The 20,221-nt window shown below is 37.4% G+C and overlaps 1 long non-coding RNA gene across 3 annotated transcripts in view; it reads right to left on the bottom strand.

Moving 5' to 3' along the window:
- LOC113966152 overlaps window positions 1–20,221 on the bottom strand; it is a 799,277-nt gene that overhangs the window by 9,168 nt on the left and 769,888 nt on the right. The window contains exon 2 of one of the 3 annotated variants that reach the window (XR_003533716.1): window positions 3,453–3,508. The exons of 1 other annotated variant lie outside the window; for it this stretch is intronic. This is a non-coding gene — a long non-coding RNA (uncharacterized LOC113966152). Of the gene's footprint in view, window positions 1–3,452; window positions 3,509–3,902; window positions 4,577–20,221 lie in introns of those variants that run through there. One more of the 3 variants, XR_003533720.1, reaches the window with a different exon arrangement.

Raw genomic sequence — 20,221 nt, 5'->3', positions numbered from 1 at the left:
GAATCTCAGCTTTCATCTTTAAAGAAAATAAAACAGATTTTAGGGAAAAAAATTTAGTCTAGCTTCATGTAACAACAGTGCTTGTGGAAGAGCTAGCAAATATGAAGTATCTGTATCTGTCAATTTATCATATATAACACCAAGGGGCCAGAGACAAGAAACAATGCAATCAATGCATGAGCAAAAGATATTTAGAAAGCATGAGTTATAGTCTAAATATATCAGAATGAGAGATAATACCTAAGGCTTGACAGATCTGTAGCACTATGAGGGCAAACAAATTATATTCACCCTCTACTCTAAGCACAAGAAAATGTTCCTAACTTCTTGAGATCTAGTGATGTATCAGAGGGGAAAAATTCATCACCTGATCATCTTCTCCATCTGTGGTGTGCCCATGTAGTTACATTTCTAGCAATTCAGAGAACCCCACCTCTCATAACATCCAAACAAAGGTATAGAGAGATAAGCAGTAGCACCTGTCCATCTCATCACCAGCAGATTGCCTCAGAAGCTGGTCTGTGCAGGGAGAAGCGGGAACCTATAATGGTCACTGAGTAGTTGTGTGAATCAGCAGATGAACGGATACATATAAGGTTTTCATTATACAAACTTGTGCAAATAATGTTGAACATTATTTTGGGGTCACATCCTTTTCAAACTATGGCTTTAGTGTTGAATACTAGAGTACTTGGACCTATTTATGGTATTACTAACCACAAGTAGAAGCAAACCTGCTACTCCCTCCCTGCTTCTGCTGCAATAAGACTGATTTCCTTTAAGCAGATCAGCTGTGTTTAGAAGTTAAACTTTTTTGCTGAGAACATTCGATACAACCTCCTTTGAGGAAGTTTTTGTGGTTGTTTGTACTGCTTGAGACAGTATGCCTGTAAGCAGCACTGCTCTCAAGTACCTTAATAGCATGCTCAGGCGCTCTGTTGATAACTTCATTTCAGCCACTTCACTTCCTTTGGCCACATCCTAAGCACAAAATTTAACAGGAGAAGCATATTACCCATGCAGTGTGAAGACAGTTTACTTGGTCCCAAAGTTTTGTACATTTGAAAACATTCCTTCAACCTTCTAGATAAAATTTAATTCAGATCTCGAGTAAATGAATCTTAAAAAGGGTTATTTCCCTAAAGATTATTAAAAAGGGTTATTTCCCTAAAGAAAGCATGTGCCCTGTATTACTGAAAGGATTATTATAAATAATTATTCCACTGGAGAATTTCTGCTTTTTACTTGACCATTTCATAACTCTTTCTTCAATATCACAGTAGTTCAAAATTAGGTATGATAAAGCAGAAACTTTAGATGAAGTCTTCTGCTTATAAAGCAGAAAATACTGAGATGAAACACTATTGTCTCGCTTTAAAAATTAATGTCTGCAATATTACACAAGCACATTTTATAAAAGTGAACCTCTGACAGGTGTTGCCTTCCCTGAGGAGTCATCACGGTGATATGGAAATAATGAACTAAACAGCAGTGATTAAAGAGACATTTTGATAAGACTAACCATTCCAGAGAAATAATGTCATATATAGAAAAATCCAAGTTATATAAAGCTGAATATAAGAAAGATGGTATTAAAGTAACACTGAGTTACACTGGCTAAAAAGGCAATTTTATGTAAGAAAGCAAGAGCAATAAAGCTGAATATTCTGAAAAGACAGAAGTTTAACAAAAATAAAGACTCTGAGTACTTGTTTAAGAAGAAAGCTAGTATTTTCACAGCAGTGGAGTTAGATTTTCTTGTGATATCCTTTTCTATCCTGACTTTTATAAATACTTTGGGACAAGAACTAAAAATTTATATCTCAAAAATATTTTGAAAAACTGGCATTTTCTAGCAGATCTCCTGCTAAAAATACTCCTAACTGACTCCTGCCATAAGGCACAACCACAATAAAGTATATTTAAATAACAATCAACAAAATGCTGTGATGAGGTACGTTAGATATCACAATTTGCCATACTTATTCAATTGTATTATTTATTTACCGTTTTTCAAATTTATCTATTACATACACAACCAATGAGTGTGATTTAATCAAAATATGTGGTAATTTTCTCTCAGTAAGTCAACCTCCCCAAGAAATCTCACTGCATCATGCAAATAACCTTTGGATATCAATTAGATAAGAATGATATATTCCAAATATCTGTTTATGAGCTCATGGTAGCAAAATTCTTTTGCAACCTTCTAGCACTGTGATGCCTATTTCCCTTAAACTTTTTATCATGCTATAGTAAAATAAGATTTTAATAAACTGGTTACATTCATTAATACTCTCAGAAAAAGATCGCAGAATCACAGAATCGACTATGTTTGAAAAGACCTCTGAGACCATCGAGTCTATGACCAAACACCACCTTGTCAACTAGATCATGGCACTAAGTGCCACATCCAGTCTTTCCTTAAACACCTCTAGGAATGATCTATCAGTCTTAGGTAGTTATTGTTATACACAATAAGTATGAGTGCACTTTTTTATACAGTTGCTACACTAGCTATAGTACAGTATAGTTAGTACACTTGTTACTATAGTATAGTTGTACTATAACTTCCATATTATTTGTCTTCTCTGAAAAACTAAGAATTAAGAGCAGATTTACTTTCATGTAACACTGCCAAGCATAATAGCAGTACTAAGTGGCCTCTGTCCTCAAAGGAAGGCAAAATAGAATAGCTTTGTATTTTTCACACATAACCTGATGATCTGCAATGATGTTTTCTTTTGCTTTAAGATTTTTAATAAAATTATTTTGCTCTACTAATGCTTACAGCATATTTCCATGAGAATCTGCATGACGGTCATATTTCTCAAAAAGTAGATTTCTAGGGTGCTTGTAAAAAGTATCTAAGAAGATAGTAAATGTCTCTGTTCCAAAACATTTATTCAGTCTTAAAGTTCTCAGGAAAATCTGGCAGAATAGGTAAGGCTTGAGTCTCCCAGAGATGCAACTTGGACTTCATTGCATCAGAAGTGAGAAGAAGAGTTTTTCTGCAGAGAAGTTTCCCTTGATAGCCATCCTTCCTTCAACTCACATGACTGTTCCAGGGGAACCAGTGATAAGCCTAGACTGCAAAATATTAGCAAGATCTCTTGTCTGTTTGAGCAAGTTTTGAGCTGGCTTCCTACCAAATCTCCAAAGCTCACCGAAAGCCTTTTCCCTCCCTCCCCCTTTAGGCAAAGGAAAAAAAACTATAGAAACTGAGAGAAATTGAAACCAACCGAATTATATCAAAATATATATGTATTTTTACATATATTACAGTTATATACAGTAAGAATATTACGTACAACTCCTGAAAAGGGGAAGAGGGGAAGGAAAAATGGGAAAAAGGGACAAAAAGGAACAAAAAGGGAGAAAACAAAACAGATATGAACAATCGAAAAACTCAGAAACTAGCAGAATAAAGAATTAGCAAAAGAATATCTTACAGTTACTCTCCTTGGGACAGCAGAAGTTGCGCTGAATGACCGCCTGCACCCTCCGCCTCCCAAGGTCTAAAGGCCTCACTAGGCTTCACTCCCCTACACAGCAGAACCAATGGCAGGGAACCTGCGCCTTCAGAACCACCGGAAGGGAAGAGAGCGAAGGCCTCCCCTCCCTTCTTCTTTATACCCTGGCTTACATAAAAATCGTCGGGAATACTGGGTATATAGCTACTTCCTTGGTTACAAACTGGTCACCAAGGAAGGCCTAGACTAAAACTACTACACTGTTGCAGGTATCAGTTTAACTCATGATTTGTTCCATTGCCTTTATTTTTCAGAAGACTGAGATGGGTAGGGGTCCCCTCAGCCAAGCTTCTTTGAACTCTAAAGGCTGAAAAAAATTATTTTCCTGTACAGTTCAGCATTCTAAGATACAGAAATGGAAGAGCTCACCCGCCCTAAACATCCTAAGGCATCTGATCTTAGTGATATTACTGGAACTCTTTGGGGGACCCTCTATGACTTTTCCTGTACAATTGCAGGCCTGATGTGATATTCTCAGAGAAATGCTCCTTTACGAGTTCCCTCTCTTGAGATGTGATCGTTAACAAAGTGACATTACATCAGGACATATCCATCTCTGAGTCCTTAGCACTTGTGAGTCTGGATTTCCTCTCATTTTGGCCTATACAATTTCACATGCTGAGTGGTGTGTGCATGTGTTACAGATCACTTTCACTACGCAAGAGGGAGGAGAACTAAATGGGAACCTTTGGTGAAATGGATGTTCCACAGCTTGTAGTGCACCTTCAAAGGCATGCTGCATGACAAATTTAGCAAAATCAGTCATGTCCTTTGCATCCTCTATCAAGCAGTTGCTCAGCTTGCCAAAGGACATCTCGAACTGAAGTCCAGAGAATGGAGCACATAATTGAATCACTACTGACCAGCTGTCACAACAACCGTCTGCTCCCTAAACACTAATGAAAGGAATCAAATGAGATGTCCTGATTCAAACTTTTATTCTGATGACACCCTATTGTTGTGTTCTACCACAGAGCCAAGAACTGAAGAGAAATCATCCTCCTCATTACGTTTTCCGAAAGCTTATTATAAGCACTTGCTGATATCGCTGCAGGAGCTGACTGAAACTTCAGAGATGAAGCAAATATGCTGTTTGAGATAATGCTAATGTATGCAAAACAGAAAAACCTCCCCACCTATAAACCCATAAAAAACTGTCCTAGAAGCCTGAAAAAATCTCTCAATTTTAGCACACCTGACGAATCAGACAGTTGTTATTGATATGAGTGATCATCTCGTTTTTTAGCTGAAATATTTAATTTCAATATTTAATTTTCTTACATTTAATATGAAATTAAATACCAGTCACATCTTAGAACTGCTAGAGAACATAAATAGAATACAGACCTACTGTCAGACCTACCCAGTCATGATCGTCTCTGCATATGAGAGAAGAAATATCCTTTCTAGAGTACCTTGTCACACCTATTTTGTTACCATATAATCCCACAGTCTCTGTAAGGCAACCAGTATAGCTATTATCATAATTACAGAAATAATTTAATACTTTTTCTCAAATGCATTTATGCAACCAAGTAGAAAATATGACAGTATCATTTTAAAACAGGGGACATGAGGTGTAGACGTATTCAGAAAAGCCAGGCTTTCTTGTCTATCTCTGAGAAAGTCTTGCCCTGCTGTGAGAGGCTGTGTGACTTAAGTAGCCCAAGCCTTTGCAAGCTCTGAAACAGGCTTGTATGAATAGTGACTTACGGGGGAGAACTTATGTTCCTTTCAGACTTTGAGATAACTAAAACAAAAGGGGGAAAAGGGGAAGAAATGGAGAATTAAAAATAAAGGGGATTTTGGTCAATTCATATGGTGTCTTCATCAATTGCTACCATATTTGTAAAAGGATTGGTTGACAATGATAACTTAAACACTAATAAAGCTGAATAAACATGAAAAAAATGGCAAATTCTGTGGCTATTGTTTCTGTTTTGGAGAAGGCTATAAATATGAAGTTATATCAAGCTTTGTTCTTAACAAAACAAAGAACTCTTTCATAGCATTCAAGAAAAGTGGATTGACAAATATATATGTCAGAAACACATATACTTTTTATTTACATTTTTCTGAGACAGCATATTCTGAAGCAGATCTGTTGTTGAGTCTTTAGACAATGAAGGTAGATTGTTTTTAATGATTTATGTCAGTTGAATTAAAGATGATTTATCACTGTTTTCTCTAAAGCAACTAACTGTAGAGTAAGGGAAGAATTCTCTTGCTTTGTTTCCTGTCATAGAAAGATGGATTTTTGGTGCTCAGACAACCACAGTGTTTTTGTAACTCCAATCACTTTGATTTTTTTGTGTGGAGTTTTGGAGTGGAATTGAATCTGTTCTTTGTTTCAGAAGAATGTATATGTGATGCAAATTCATCACATATATACATCTATGACATGTAAATGTAGACCAGAGCTATAAATAAACCTGTTTTGTTTTACCTGAATTTTGGCAGACCCAAAAGCCCTATTCAAAATTTGCTGTTAAGTAATATTCTGTTAATGGGAAAATTCTTCCCTCCCCCCTTCCCCCCCAAAAAAAAGGAAATTACAACTGAATTCGTCTTAGAGCATAGAATACAGGCAAAAATGGCTTTGTTCCCCTAGTCTGCAGATTATGCTATTCCACTAAAGTCCCACTGCTTTTTCTTTTTTTAAAGAGGAATGTTGCTTAGTGTTTGAGAAAATAATTGCAACAATCTTTATTTGTGAGGCGAGAATTCAATTTCTGCAGAGGAATTTAAATAGCAAGTGAGGATAGTTATCTCTCTGATATTTGATGAATGGAAAAAAGATTTAGTTATCTTGAGGTGAGATTACTTTTTGGAGAGGATGACATTTATTACCTCAAGGACATATTTCAGAAAATCCCTCTTCTTTATCCAGTGGTGATAGTTCTGTTCATCAGAGAAGAAGGCAATTGGGAAAAGAAAAGATTAATTATATTTTCGTGTGCTTGAGCAGGGGCTGCAATTGGTTTGTTTCTGCAGAGGACACCGGTAGAATAATGAGTAGGTTCTGCAGAGAGGGAACAATTTATCCAGCAAGACTTCTCCCAAATTCTTTTCAATTCTGTGGTAAACTTCCTGTGCTCCTAATCCTCATCTGTTAATTCCTTAATAGACAAACGTCCTGTCTATTGGCTAGTCAGCTTGAGAGTCCCCTCCTCAGGTTCCCAAAAGCCCAGTCATTTCAGAGAGCAGCAGAAATAATGACTGTCTTTGGATTTGTCTCCTGTCCACTGCCTCTTTCCTTACAACCCCAGCCACCTGTTGTGTCCTCCTTCAATCCTTCTCAGCATACCTACACCTTCTCTTGCTATATTTCCTGCCACTGCTGTTATTATTTCTCCTGCTTCCCACCAAGTTGCCTTCCCTGTACAGCTGTACCGTTCGCTGCAGGTCCTGTGCCTGAATCTGTGCTACAGGGGGTCTTGCTGGGTGACGCTCACTGCCTGCCCTGCCTGCAGTGAGATGGAGAGTCACAGATCTCACACCTTTCCTTCCCATTCCTGTTCCCTTCCCTTTCCTTTATGACATTAATTCAGTTCTCTGCCTTCTCTGTTTCTCATCCCCTGAGACTTCTGCCTCAGTCAGATTTATTGAAATTGCCCAAGACAGTAAAAAATCTTTGGAGAAAGCTGACATGTGGATAAATAGTGTTATCACATAAACTTCCTCCTTCATTAGAGAAATAGCCCAAAAATACAGGAAAACCCCCTCTTTCCTAGAGAAATTAATTTCTCCATTTGTATGTAGCATGAAATCAAACTTATATGTTTTCAAGATATGAGTGAATAGAGTGGAGTAGACTATCATTTTAGACTGTCCTTTTAAAAGAGTGTTGTTACCTGTGTACACGATCTTCTGCTGGTTAATAGTGAGCTCTTTGAATTCAGACATTGATTTCATTATACCATGGCAGACAGATCTCAGGGCTTTCTGTCTTCTGACAACTTTTAACTTCCCATGATACCTAAAAAAGATGGAAGGAAATCATGGGCAGCTTTCCAGCCACTCTTCCCCAAGCCTGTAGTGCTGCATAGGGTTGTTATGACCCAAGTCCAGGACCTGTCACTTGGACTTGTTGAATCTCATGCACTTCGCCTTGGCCTGTCAATCTGCTTTGTCCAGATCTCTCTGCAGAGCCCTCCTGTCCTCCAACAGAACAACACTGCCACCCATCTTGGTGTCATCTGCAAACTTAGTGAGGGTACAAAAACTTCTATCGTCAATAAGGATATTAAACAGGACTGGGACCAATACTGAGCCTTGGGGATACCCACTAGTGAGTGTCTGCCAACTGAATGTGGCACTATTCAGCACTAAAACTGTGCTCACGATTTCATATATATATATATATATATATATATTTAATATTCCTTCATGTTAAAAGAACTTAATGTTAATATAGTAAGTTAGAAATATCAAATTTATGCAAGGTAGAGCAAGTGAAGCTGTCAGAACTTCTTTTTAGTTTTTTTCTCTTTTTCTTCTGAGAACAAAGAATAATCCAGGACAAACAAAGGCTACCACATCACAGGTACGGTTTTGATCTTGAATTTATGGAGTTATCTCTCCAGAAGTGGTGAGGACTGCCAGTACCTCAAGTCTGCCAGCTGCTCTAGTCAGGGAAATTTAGCATCTGGGTTTGGGTTTACCAACCATTTCAAACTGACCTTTTTCACTTTAAATTAAGAGGGGAATAAAGAGAGAGAAGAAAGGAAAAATGCTGGCAGTTTAACCTTGTGACTTCTGTGCACAATGTACTATTTCAGATGGCTAGCCTTGATGTATCTCTGGAAAATGCATTTCTTTGCTCCCTTGTGGCAGACCTCCAAAGCCTCGGCACAATCTTTTTGGTTATATAATCCCCTAGATAACTCTAGATACATTAATAGCAAAAGCAGCCTTGAAGGGAAAATACCACTGTGTGTATCAGTGACAGCTCCAACTTCTCCTTCAAAAAAACCCCAATTTTTTTCTGAAATGGCTTTACTAAGATGGATACGAAAAGACAATTTTGGCTTCCATGTCATTCTATATGGAAGTCTATGGGAAGTCCCATTCTACATGGGTCTTTAATGCCTAATGCTTCTGAAGGACTTTCTGGAAGAGCCAAGAATGATTAAAGTCCTTAAAAAAGTCAAGGCTAGAATTATACCTGTTGTGGGAATTTTTGTATGGCTTTTCTAATCCATTGGATTTATTCAGATGTGTCACAACAAAGTAACAAGGATTGTATGAAAATTTTTCATGCTACTTGATCCTCAGCAGGAGTTTTGAACTGTTAAAGTCCAAGTTTTCTGTGCCTTGCAGAAGAAGCCTGTATAAAGTTTAGGACTCCTGTATGGTCTTTCACACAATGCTTAAATATGCTTATATCTTTAGCAAGTCCCTTGACAAATCTTTTTTCACCTTCCTGTGAAGGGAAGACTGGGGAATGAAGTATGGATATGTTGTTATGTATGAGATCCAGACAGATTATTTTGGGAGACTTGATGGAGTTTAGCAGATGCATCTGGAGAGAGACCTGCTTGTAGCCTTTAAGAGGATACTTGAAACTGTTTATCAGAGAGTCACAGAATATCCTGAGTTGTAAGGGATCCACCAAAGTCCAGCTCCTGGCCCTGCATGGGACAACCCCAAGAATCACACTATGTGCCTGTGAGCATTGCCCAAATGCTTCTTGAACTCAGTCAGGTTTGGTGCTGTAACCACTTCCTTGGGGAGCCTGTTCCAGTGCCCAGCAACCCTCTGGGTGAAGAACCGTTTTCCTAATATCCAAACTAATCTTCCCCTGATACAGCTTCATGCCATTCCCTTGGTTCTTATCACTGATCACAAGAGAGAAGAGATCAGAGCCTGCTCCTCCGCTTCCCCTCATGACGAATTCGTAGACTGCAATGAGATCTCCCCTCAGTCTCCTCTTCTTGAGTCTGAACAAGGCAAGTGACCTCAGCCTTCAGTTTATTTTGCAGCTATTTACAGATATTATAACTATTTTATCCATGTTTTCTAAGTCCTTGGATACAAAAATTGTGGAGCTTTTGGCCAGATACTTCCAGTTAAGAAATATGCATTATGTATCTCTGGGTGCATTCCTCCCATTGCGGGGTTCCATTTCCGAAGGCTTGAGGTGGATAGGGAAGGGGTTACTCCAGCTCCAGGGGTTTCTTCAGGGTCCTGGACGCATGGAGGGGTTAGGTGCTCACCCCTCCCCCCATCCACATGGTCCCATGGCTCCCGGAGAGACAGCACACAGGACTTGGAGAGGAGGCGAGAGAGAGAGTTTATTGTGGTTAGGGGTTTATAAAGCTCTTGGGAGGGTCAAAAGGGACCATGTAAGGTAAGGGGTCTTACAAAACACCAATCAGGCAGGGAGCAGCCAAATAAGGAAGGGGTTAACAAGAGACCAATGAGAAGATTTCTTGATATCTTCTCAGGACATTCCTGAGACAGAGATAAGAACTGGCCGTGGGGGATTTTGGGAAGAAGAAACATGACTTAACACAGGGACCAGAAAAAGCCATTTTGAAACACACTCAAACCACAGCTTCCCATACAGGGCAGATTCACTGCCACATGTATCTTTCACAGTTAGCTTATATTTTTCTTCACTTTCAATCATTTAATTTATTTAATACTTTTTGTTATCACTTTCTTCAGCATTCATAGAAGTCTAAGATTAGACTGAAACTCAGGAATAGCTAAGTTTGGATATTGCATATGCCAGCTGCCTTTGCCTTTAAAAAGATAATAAATTTTTGTAAAGAAATTATATATTTATATATAATATATATTTAAAGAGGAAAGAAAGATCTGACTAGTGAGTTTACTTTAGTTCACATGAGGTTTAGCAGTAAATACTAGTTATTAAAGCTTTATCTGGGAACATCATCCTAGATTCCTATTTTTTAACACCTTAGTATTTGTTGCTGTGAAGACTGTGAAGTGTTCTGTTGATGTCCTTAAAGGTAAAGGTTTCTAATATCAAAGATACAAGCTGTGGCTACATCTCAGCACAGCTCTTTCTCTCCCAGGGCCCCTTCACCCACTTCACATTTGTTACTGTCAGGGAAACAGAAGCACTACTGGCAAGGGAAAAAAAAGTACAGGAAAAATGAGTGCAAAAATCTGCTCCTTGCTGCTGGAACACTGAATTGATAGCAGTAGGATCACTCCAGTTTCCAGGTAGGAATCAGGGAGGAGAAGAGAAACCAGCTAGTGCACAGAAAATGGCAAGGGTCTAGGAAAAAGTGTTCTACACAAAAGTAGCATCAGAGATGCCTTGGCTTTTTTGTCAAGCCTGTACCTAATCATGTTAATTATAGTTCATTAGTATATAACCCATGCTTTTTGTCTGCCACAAATAATAAGAACGCCTTATGCAACTTTTTTCCCTGGTCACAGTTACATCCATTTTGAAGGTTGGATATATTTAAACTAAACCAATAAATTTATAGCTTAAAAGAAATTTCAGACTTACTGAGTGCCAAAAAGACATGCACAACAATTTGCTGTTGAAAAATCATGCCAGGAATTTGAAGGCTGCTCTAAAGCTTAGCTGAATTGGACTTTTGATGGCACTGCTGCACAGGAAGATTATTTATTCCTGTGTTATGGTAGCTGGTGAGATGTTGTATGTTGCAATTGCGTAGGACTGTGTAGGAAAACACTGTGAGCAGAGACAGAGTATGCACATTTGAGAAAATGAGGCACTAATATCCTATTAACAGGAGATGATTATGAATAAATGTATTCCCTGAAGCCTTGAAGAAATTCAAGAATGAAAATGAGCAATAATTCTCTAGTTTGCTATGTCTGCTTAAAATGGGATTCCAAGTGGAATCTCTCACCATTTTGTCAGCAGTGACTAAAGATATGGTTTTGTCATGAAGTGACTTTTTTAAGAGCCAGAGATTTGTCATAATGTAATGGGCTAAAGTCACATAAATAAAATATGTTTTCACAAAAAACAAAGAGATAATGACATCATCATTTACAAATACTCTGCTCTAGCAACTGGTGGATGTTGACTTCAAATACTTTTTTGGGAATTTCAATTAATTTTACATGCTATTCTGGATTTGACTTGTCAAATATTGTATCTGAGTGCTTCAAAATTGGCTAAAGTAGACTAGGCATCTAATAGCCCTAGGTTTTTTTTGAAGTCCTGGTCAGAAAAAATTATATCAATCTTATTGAAACACTTTGCATACGAAGAATTGCTGTATGAAGTAAAGAGGTTGAAAATAAGAGGGAAAATTACTTTTTTGAAGAACAATGTAATCAAATTAGACAATGTATTATATCATTATTATCTTATTAATTAAAATGGCCTTATAGTATGAAATTCATTATTAGGCTATCTGCTTATCAGCAAGGTTGTCATGCAGTATTACTAAACCTGACCAAGATACACACTGGGATTGAACCATGACAGTGTGTGTAGAGCTGGCCTGAATTCCACTGAGGACCCTCAATTTAGTGAGCTGGGTGTTTCTGAGGGTTTGGTCCTCCTTTTCCATTCTTAAAGCATTAAATACAGCAATACCCCTTACACTGAATTACATTGCAATTAATATGTCAGACAGTTTCCCTAAATGGAACGTGTTCAATATGCAATTTGATACTAGCTGGTTTAATTGTTGAGGTCTTTATCATAAAATAACATGTAAAATTGTATATGGTAAGCATCAGTGACAGAATAGGAGAGTATGAACTAGTCAGCAGGGTAAGATTTCTGCCATTACAGACAATTTCTTTGTTATTATTTCCCCAAAATAATAACTATCTCTCATTTTACCTATGTACTCTTCCTCTTTTACATTTGTTTTTATTTGCCTTCTATATCCACGCAGAGGTAATTGAAATAGATTATATGCCTTTGCTATGGTACATGAATTTGCCATAACATATTACTTTGCCATAATATATTACTTTGTGATTAAGTTGTTAAGTCACTGGAAATGGTAGTTTCTTCAGTGAATGTTCCTTAAAGTCTTACCATTTCCCTGTTAGTGCCAAGAAAGCAACAACTGCTGCAGTTGTCTCGTATGTGATGTGTTAAGCAGGGAATATCACTCTGGACCACTGTTTTTCTAACAAGTTTGTTGCTGTGATGACTGAGAAGGGCCCTTTTAATCTCCTATAAGGTAAAAGTTGATTGGATGACAGAAAAACACAGTATTGTTACTCAACTGTGATTAGAGAGACCACATGAAAATCATTTTCCCTGTGAGTGGTCAGCTAGTGTTACTGTAACAGTTTTCTGGAAGAAACACGTAGTTTGTGGTTAAGGAGGGAGAAGTGCAGGCCTTACCAAAAGGAGAGAGTTGCATCCTGGGAAAGTAGACAATTTGTATGCTTGACTTAGTAATTTATAACCCTTCCGCAAAACCTGGTGAAGAGCTGTTCCTAGGAAACGGTTTACTGATGTTCCTCAAAGAGCCTTTACCTTATGGTTATGGTAAAGAAAAACTATGGGAAGCTGGTGCGAACGGTTCACACTCAGTACTAAAAAATGTGTGAGACAAGCATGGCTTGTTCATCAGATTTCCATAGCTGTTCTCCACGAGCGGTGTGATTTAACGCATAAGTCAGAAGAATTCCAGCATAATTGTCCCTCTGCTCCCAGAGATTTACCTTGTCTAAAGGGCTCAGTCACTTTTTTTTTCTGAGTCACTTTATCTGAAAAGCAAAGGTAATGATGCTGACTTCCTTTGCATAGTGCTTTGTGACCTGCTTATTGAAAAGAGCATGCAAGAGCCAGGTATAGTAATTAGCACTGTTCTTCCAAGTCTGTATTTTCTTAGTTTAACCAAAGCAGTTTTGGTAACATCTAGTTTTACTGTTCTACTCTTTATATTCGATTGCCTTTATTTAGTGAATTAAAGATTCTGAAATTATCTTCTAGTGTAGAATTCTGGCTAATACATTTACTGTATTAATAGAACAACCAAATGGAAGATTAAAATGCAGATGAGATGAACTGCCTGAAGAGAGCATATTCACTTAATAAACTAGTTTATTACTATAATACTGTAGTCTGGAAACAATGTTTCAAAGCCTATTAGCATACATAAAAGCGTTGTTATTTTTGCATTTAAAATAATTCTGAAACCTTTTTGGCAGAAAGTTGATGTTTGAAAGGTTAGGTGACTTGGGTGAAAATAGCTGGGTTTTATGATTGCTATTTATTGCTGCCTTCGTGTTTGGTTTATTACACTTCTGGATGTATTCATTATTGATATACATGGCTAATACCTGTAGAATCCTCTTAGGGTCTTGGAATCAATTCATATGTTGTGGTAGTTTCAAAAGTTCATATCATAAGCAAAGTATAAAAAATATTTCCTCTGTGTACGTAATTTCCAAGTTTATTGATCACTTACTCATTAATTTTGAAGGGAGAGAATATAAATACAGCTCCAAATTTACCTATTCTCTCACAACTATTTTAATGTAAGGCAAAATGCATGCTTTGCCAATGATGGTCCTTATGTGTCTCTAAACTAAGGGTGATACTGTTTCATGGAGTTATATAGTACTGTTCTTTAGTAAACTCTATATATCAATGAGGATATGTGGTCATTAAAGAATACATGTTATACATATATGTTTTTATGTATGTAATTCATATGCAGTATTTTTCCCGCATAGGAAGGAAAGGCAGGCACCATCTGAAAGCAAAAGTAGTATTTCTAGTGTAAGTACCATATAATAATGGCCAGTCTTCGCGAACGAAGATTTTGGGAAAGGTCTTTTACCTTTCCAGCCTGCGCAATGGATTTTTTAGGTGAGACACAGCCTGCGCTGAACTGAGCCCACCCTTTAATCCTAAGGTTCATCTGCCGGGGCCAAGCAAGCTTGGACAATGACAGTGAGGTCCTCAGGACGTAGGTTTGTTTAGAGTGACCTTCTCATAGATGGATGGCCTCACAGGGCTAACGAGCTCCATCTGCCCGGGGAACTGGGATTTGAACCTGGGTTGCAGCGGTGAGAGTCCCGCATGCTAACCACCAGGCCACCAGTAAGTACCATACCAGAGAGGCAACAGACCTTTGAATGCAGTCAACAGGGATAAAACACAAATCAAATAGATATAAGGACCCCTATATGTTACTCTCAGTCAGCAGCCTACTGTGTCACCTTCTTGCTAATTTTTCCTGTTGTATCTCTTATGCAGAGATTTCCAATTCCGGATTTTGTAAACAAAACTTATAACAAACCTTTGTGAATTCAATATAATTCTGCAAGGAGGAGAAAGAAAAAGGTTGTGATTGACATCATGAGACATTTCTTTTAGTCATTAATTTCTCTATTCTTACTATAAGGAGAATTCATCTTTAGGTTTTCTGCTGGACCCTGATCCTTGACCAGCTGGTCAGCTATAGGTCTTGGGTCCCCGGGACAGGAGAGATTTGAGTGGGAGCGGATTGCAAGGGGGACTCCCCTCTTGTTTAGTGGCTGCTGCAAGCTCAATCCTCCACCCCAGCCCATGTCCCTTGCCTCCCTTGTCAGTGCCTGCCCATTGGCCTTGTGTCTCCTGTGCCCCCTGTGTCCCCTGTGCCCTTGTTCTCCTGCCTGAGGGCCAACCATACTTCTCTGCTTCCTGATGTTTTCTAACCAAATGTTTTCTTGATGACTTCAGATGCAGTTAGCCGGATGCTCTCCCCTCGTAGATACAGGTCTTGATTAGATTGCCCAATTCTACAGCATTTGATAAAGCTAAGAGTTTGAAAAGCTGGTCAAAAAGATAGTGCCTTCCTTGTGATCTGTTATCTGTTGAAAAGCAAATTTGAAAAGAAACATTCAAAATATTTTAAATTTACTGTTAAGAACTTAAAATGTTTAGTTAACCTGTTTTCCAAAAATCTCTCACTGCAAGTTTCTCTATAAGCTTTCAGTTTTCTGCACCGAGATCTGCACCAAATCTAACATCAGGTGTTTTGAATTCATTGTCTTTGCAGTTGCAACAGGAGTTGTCAGCAACATCAGAGTATAATTTAAATTAAGAAATGTAGCCTGTTACAATCTGCTTAAATATTGCAGAAAGAACTTTTAGATTCGAATATTCCCTTGGGCAAAATTAAAACTCATACAAGTTATCTGTTCATATCAAAACTCTTTTTATTAATTGCTAAGAGATGCAAAGAGAAAGAGGAAAAATAAGAAAAGGTTGGAAAACGATAAGATTACTTTTAGAAGCAGAGAAAAGATTACCACCAAAAACTACCTTTTCCGTTGAATTGGTCTGGCGGGGGGGAGAGAGAGGAAAGTAGTTTTCTGCCTTTTTTTTTTTCTCTGTCTCTGCCGCTTTTTCGGTGTTATCTCTTTAGCCACAGGGGGTCATTCACAGCTTCAGTTCTCTGGAATGCAGCCAGGATGTGAGCTCCGCTGCTCACGTCGGCCATGTCCCAGGCTGTCTCGGGCCAGGCTGTAGAGGTCTCGGTTCAGCTGTACCTCACTGCGCTCAGAAACAGGGTCAGGGTGGCACGGTGGGTCTCAGTCCAGTCCACTTCAAGACGGCAGAGGTCCAGTCTTCTGGTGACGGGCAGGCAGCTTTCGGTGTCAGGAAAAAAAAGGTGAGGGCGAAGCGGGGGAAAAACTCTCAGCTGTATAGCCAATTGTCTTTCCCTCTCCTCTTTCCCTGCTCTTCCCAAATTTCTCTTCAGCTTTTATAGTGTTTGAAGGAGGTAGTCTGTGGTGTTTTGGCACGTAGCCCTGTTCAGATGTTTGAAGAGATATGATAACCATGAACAATAACAGGATCTTCTGGCAGGAAGAATCCAGTGGGAAATTTTGGTGAGAACTTCTGGTGGAAAACAGACACAGAAGTTTTGGTAGGAAGTTTTTGACAGGCAGAAACAATGGCGAAACATAATTTTTGGCATTTGTATGTTATCTGTCTGTTACATAGCCCCAGTAGAGAAGCCTAAGTTTATGCCTTTTACTTTACCAGTTACATGAATTCACGAGGCAACAGTCACAAACTGAAACATGGGAGGTTCTCAGAACATATTTTCATTGTGACAGTGGCTGAGCACTGATAGGTTGTCCAAGGAACCCGTGTGGTGTTTATTCCTGGAGAAGTTCAAAAGTCATCCAGACATAGGCCTGAGCACTCAATTGGATATAACAAACACGCTATGAGGACTAGGGTTTAGATGTCACATCTTGGTGTGTTCCAAGGGAAAAAAAATCTGGAAATGGGCAGGGTAGGGAGAAGGCACTTTGGCCAACAACAGCCAGGGTGGTTAGCGGTGGTTTTAATTGTTCCATTTTTTTTTAAAGGGGAATTTCATCCATTTCCTGGGACAAGTTAATCAATATTAAGGCATTTTGTCACATGACAATAGAATGAGTTATCTTGAAATTGATGGAGAGGTTGGAACTGATTTCCTTTGTAACAGAGACTCATTTAAAAAACAGAGATATAGTTGAGGTAAAGCCTCTAATTATATTAATTAGAATAAACCAAATATCTTATTATTTATAATTTGGTTCTTCCACGTTGTTCACATACCTTTAGATCAGCTCAAAAATATAGGTAGGAACTGGGCCCAACAAGTACAATTTAATTACGATAATACATCTTTTTTGACATGTACAGAAGTAAAATGGTCAGCAGGCCATTACATTTCCTTTATTTAATAAAACTGCATATAAATGACACAATGAGGACTGCTTGCAGGCAAGTTCTTTAGAAGACTGGCAAAAGATGTCAGATGATGCTGTCACATGCACATTTAGATGCCATTAGCGAAAGACACACATATGAAAGACGCTGCATAAACCCAAAGTCCATTCTATTCTGTTTTACTTACAAGCACTAGTTTCCCCTCCTTTCACAGAATACAGATACTCAGTATAAAGTTGGGTGGGGCTGCCAAGGAGATTTATTTATATATTAATAAAATTTCATTTGGACTCTAATTCCTCTATGCTCTAGTCTGAAAGTATATTAAATCTTTCAAAATTATAAAGTATTGTTATGTCTTTGCTGAATCATCATCTGGGAAATCTCTGTTTTCTCTTTTGTAAAAATTACTAACAGATAGTTCTATACGTCTGTATTTTCCCATATGGCAATACAAAAAACCAGTGCTCGATAAAGTGCTTTACCTTGGGTGAAGGTAAAAAGAGCTTTTGTGCCCTCAGTATTGGGTGTGGTTCGTTTGAAACATGGGTTTGCAAAGTACTATCCAAATATAGCCTTTCAGAGAGATCTGGGCAATTCATTTCAGCAGATGAAGCTGGTTTCTTTCCATTATAGAAACCAGGCAAAGAAAATACCATGCAGGAAAACAGGTAACTTACTCAGTAGTTTTCATTTCAGGTGTCTTAATTCCAAGGAGTAATTCATTCTCAGGAACTGATTTTAATCACAGCTGAGGACAGCTATCCTGCTGCTTACTTATAACCATCTCTAAGCAATGTTGTTGCTATACAGAGTCTTGCAACTAAGCATGAAAAGTCCTGCATGTCAAAGGAATATTTGACTGATTGCTAAAATTTGAATTATTTGAATGTGATATGTAGCAGCATGTTCTGCCACTTTATGGAATTCGAATTGTATTTGTTGAAAAACTAAGATGAAATAGAATTTTTTATATTTTTTTTAATCTTCCTTATGAAATAAAGTAGTAAAAAATGAGCAACATAGCACATTATTTTATATATACCAAGAGGGGTACCTGGGATTTACCTCACAGAGGCTGAAATATGTTGCACTATCATAATCAAACAAGAATAGACAGACCCTAGCAGGGACTGACTTAGTCTAAGTAGCTTAAACCACCTACCTTATCCAAAGATTAGTGAACAGGCACGAGTTTTGATTCACACATCACCTTTTTTATTTTTAGTTTTTGCTCTCCTTTCCTCCACCAAGGAAACATTAGGGTTTATTGCTAAATTGACGAACAACTGCATATAAACTTTAAAAAATTCTGGTACATTTTTTCCCCAAATAGGTACAGACATATTAAAAACAACCTAACAATTTTAAAAAAATATTTCTGTATTTTATATTATCAGTGAATTCCAACGCTTATAATTTTCAGAAGTTGTATTTAGTTCTTACTCTGTGTTGAATTACATTAAGATGAAAATGGAAATAAAATAAAAACATCAGTAAGCTACTATTTGAATAAAAATTAATTAAATATAAATGTGCAAAAAAAAGAGTTATTAGAAAGTGTTTATAACCGAAAAAACAGTGCTTTATTAAAAGGAAAAAGAAAAGCTCTGCCTATTCTGTGTAATTCAAGATTTTAAATCTAGCAGAATTCAGCTTGTCATATCTGTCTCATAACTACCTTTTTAGTGAAAAAAGCATACTCCTAGTTTTTTAGTTTCCAATTTTTTTTTATCTTTATTTATTGATTTGGAATAAACTATCTAATCTAGGAAAAATATCATTCTGAATCTTCAAAAGTAGCTATAAGTCCCTTTCAATAAATTCTGGTATTTTGTAAAAAATATCTTCATTTTGCTAATCTTTCATTAAAATATAGGCAGTATAGGTGAGCAGGGCTTAAATGGCACTGTAAGTTAGCTTTGTAGCTTATACTGATGTGGCACTTCAGATAAGTTATTATGATGTCAACTAATAATATAATCATAGAAAGAACAACTATAATAAAACAATACAAAAAAGAGAAAAAATTGTAATTTAAAATAATAGTCATTTAGGGGTTTTGTTGGGGGGGGGAATTAGGAAAGATCAGATGTCTGGAGTATGTCTTCATTTTATTATTGCTGCTTTCCATGTATATTATCCATTACCGTTATAGAAATGATTTCAAATCTGAACTGTTGTGTTGTAAAAATGACTAACAGTGTTGCAACCACCAGGCTGCCTTTACGTGCCATGGTACGTTGCTGATCTAAAGAAAGACATGTTAGCAAGCTTTCCCTCACAGGCTACACAAGAAAACACGAAATATTACTGATGCTGTTTGCATATAGATAACGTTCAAAGTACAGTCAGTTATGCAAAGCCTGCTTGTTGCTAACACTTATAAAACGCTCAATCCTCTATTTTGGAGTAAGGATGTATTTTAAACTGTGAATAACTTTACCAATATCTCTGCACTAAAATATTAGAACTTTTTGAGGTGTTTAAGGTTTTTATAGCCCATGAACTTTGATGTGCTTTGGCCAGTGTATGATTTAGAAAATACCCTTAAGCATGGTCATCTTCTCTAAGACCAGTAACAGGTTACAAGCAAATTTTACTCAGACAGCTGTGATCGGAACAAAAAATATAGGAAGTGTTTTTATTATAGCTAAAATATACAGTTGTTAAAGTTTCAACTGAGAGAGCTGAAATATTATGAACTATCTGTGATTTCAATTAAGAAATACACAAGCTTTGCATTCCTTTATGTCCATTTTCAAGTCACCGTCTTTTCATATAAAAACCCCTTATTTTTTTCTGTGTTTGTTTTGTTGGCCCTCCAAATATTTTAAAATCCATTTTGTATGTATGTTCTTTACTGTGTGATTTGTACTAAAAAAATTTGAAGACATTTTCACAGTTCTTTGATGTAGATATCTGCAAAGGGTCTATGAAAGTGGCAAAGTAGTCTTTTATTTTGTTGATTGTATCTGTTTATCTAGTATATATTAAACAGACTGTTGTACATCAGCCCAGGATGATTTCTTCTGGAGTT

This window comes from Neopelma chrysocephalum, unplaced genomic scaffold, assembly GCF_003984885.1.
Source record: "Neopelma chrysocephalum unplaced genomic scaffold, ASM398488v2 Primary Assembly neopelma1_22b, whole genome shotgun sequence".
Lineage (NCBI taxonomy): Eukaryota > Metazoa > Chordata > Aves > Passeriformes > Pipridae > Neopelma > Neopelma chrysocephalum.
Note: the sequence above shows the minus strand (reverse complement) of the source record. Positions and strands in the feature narration are given on the sequence as shown.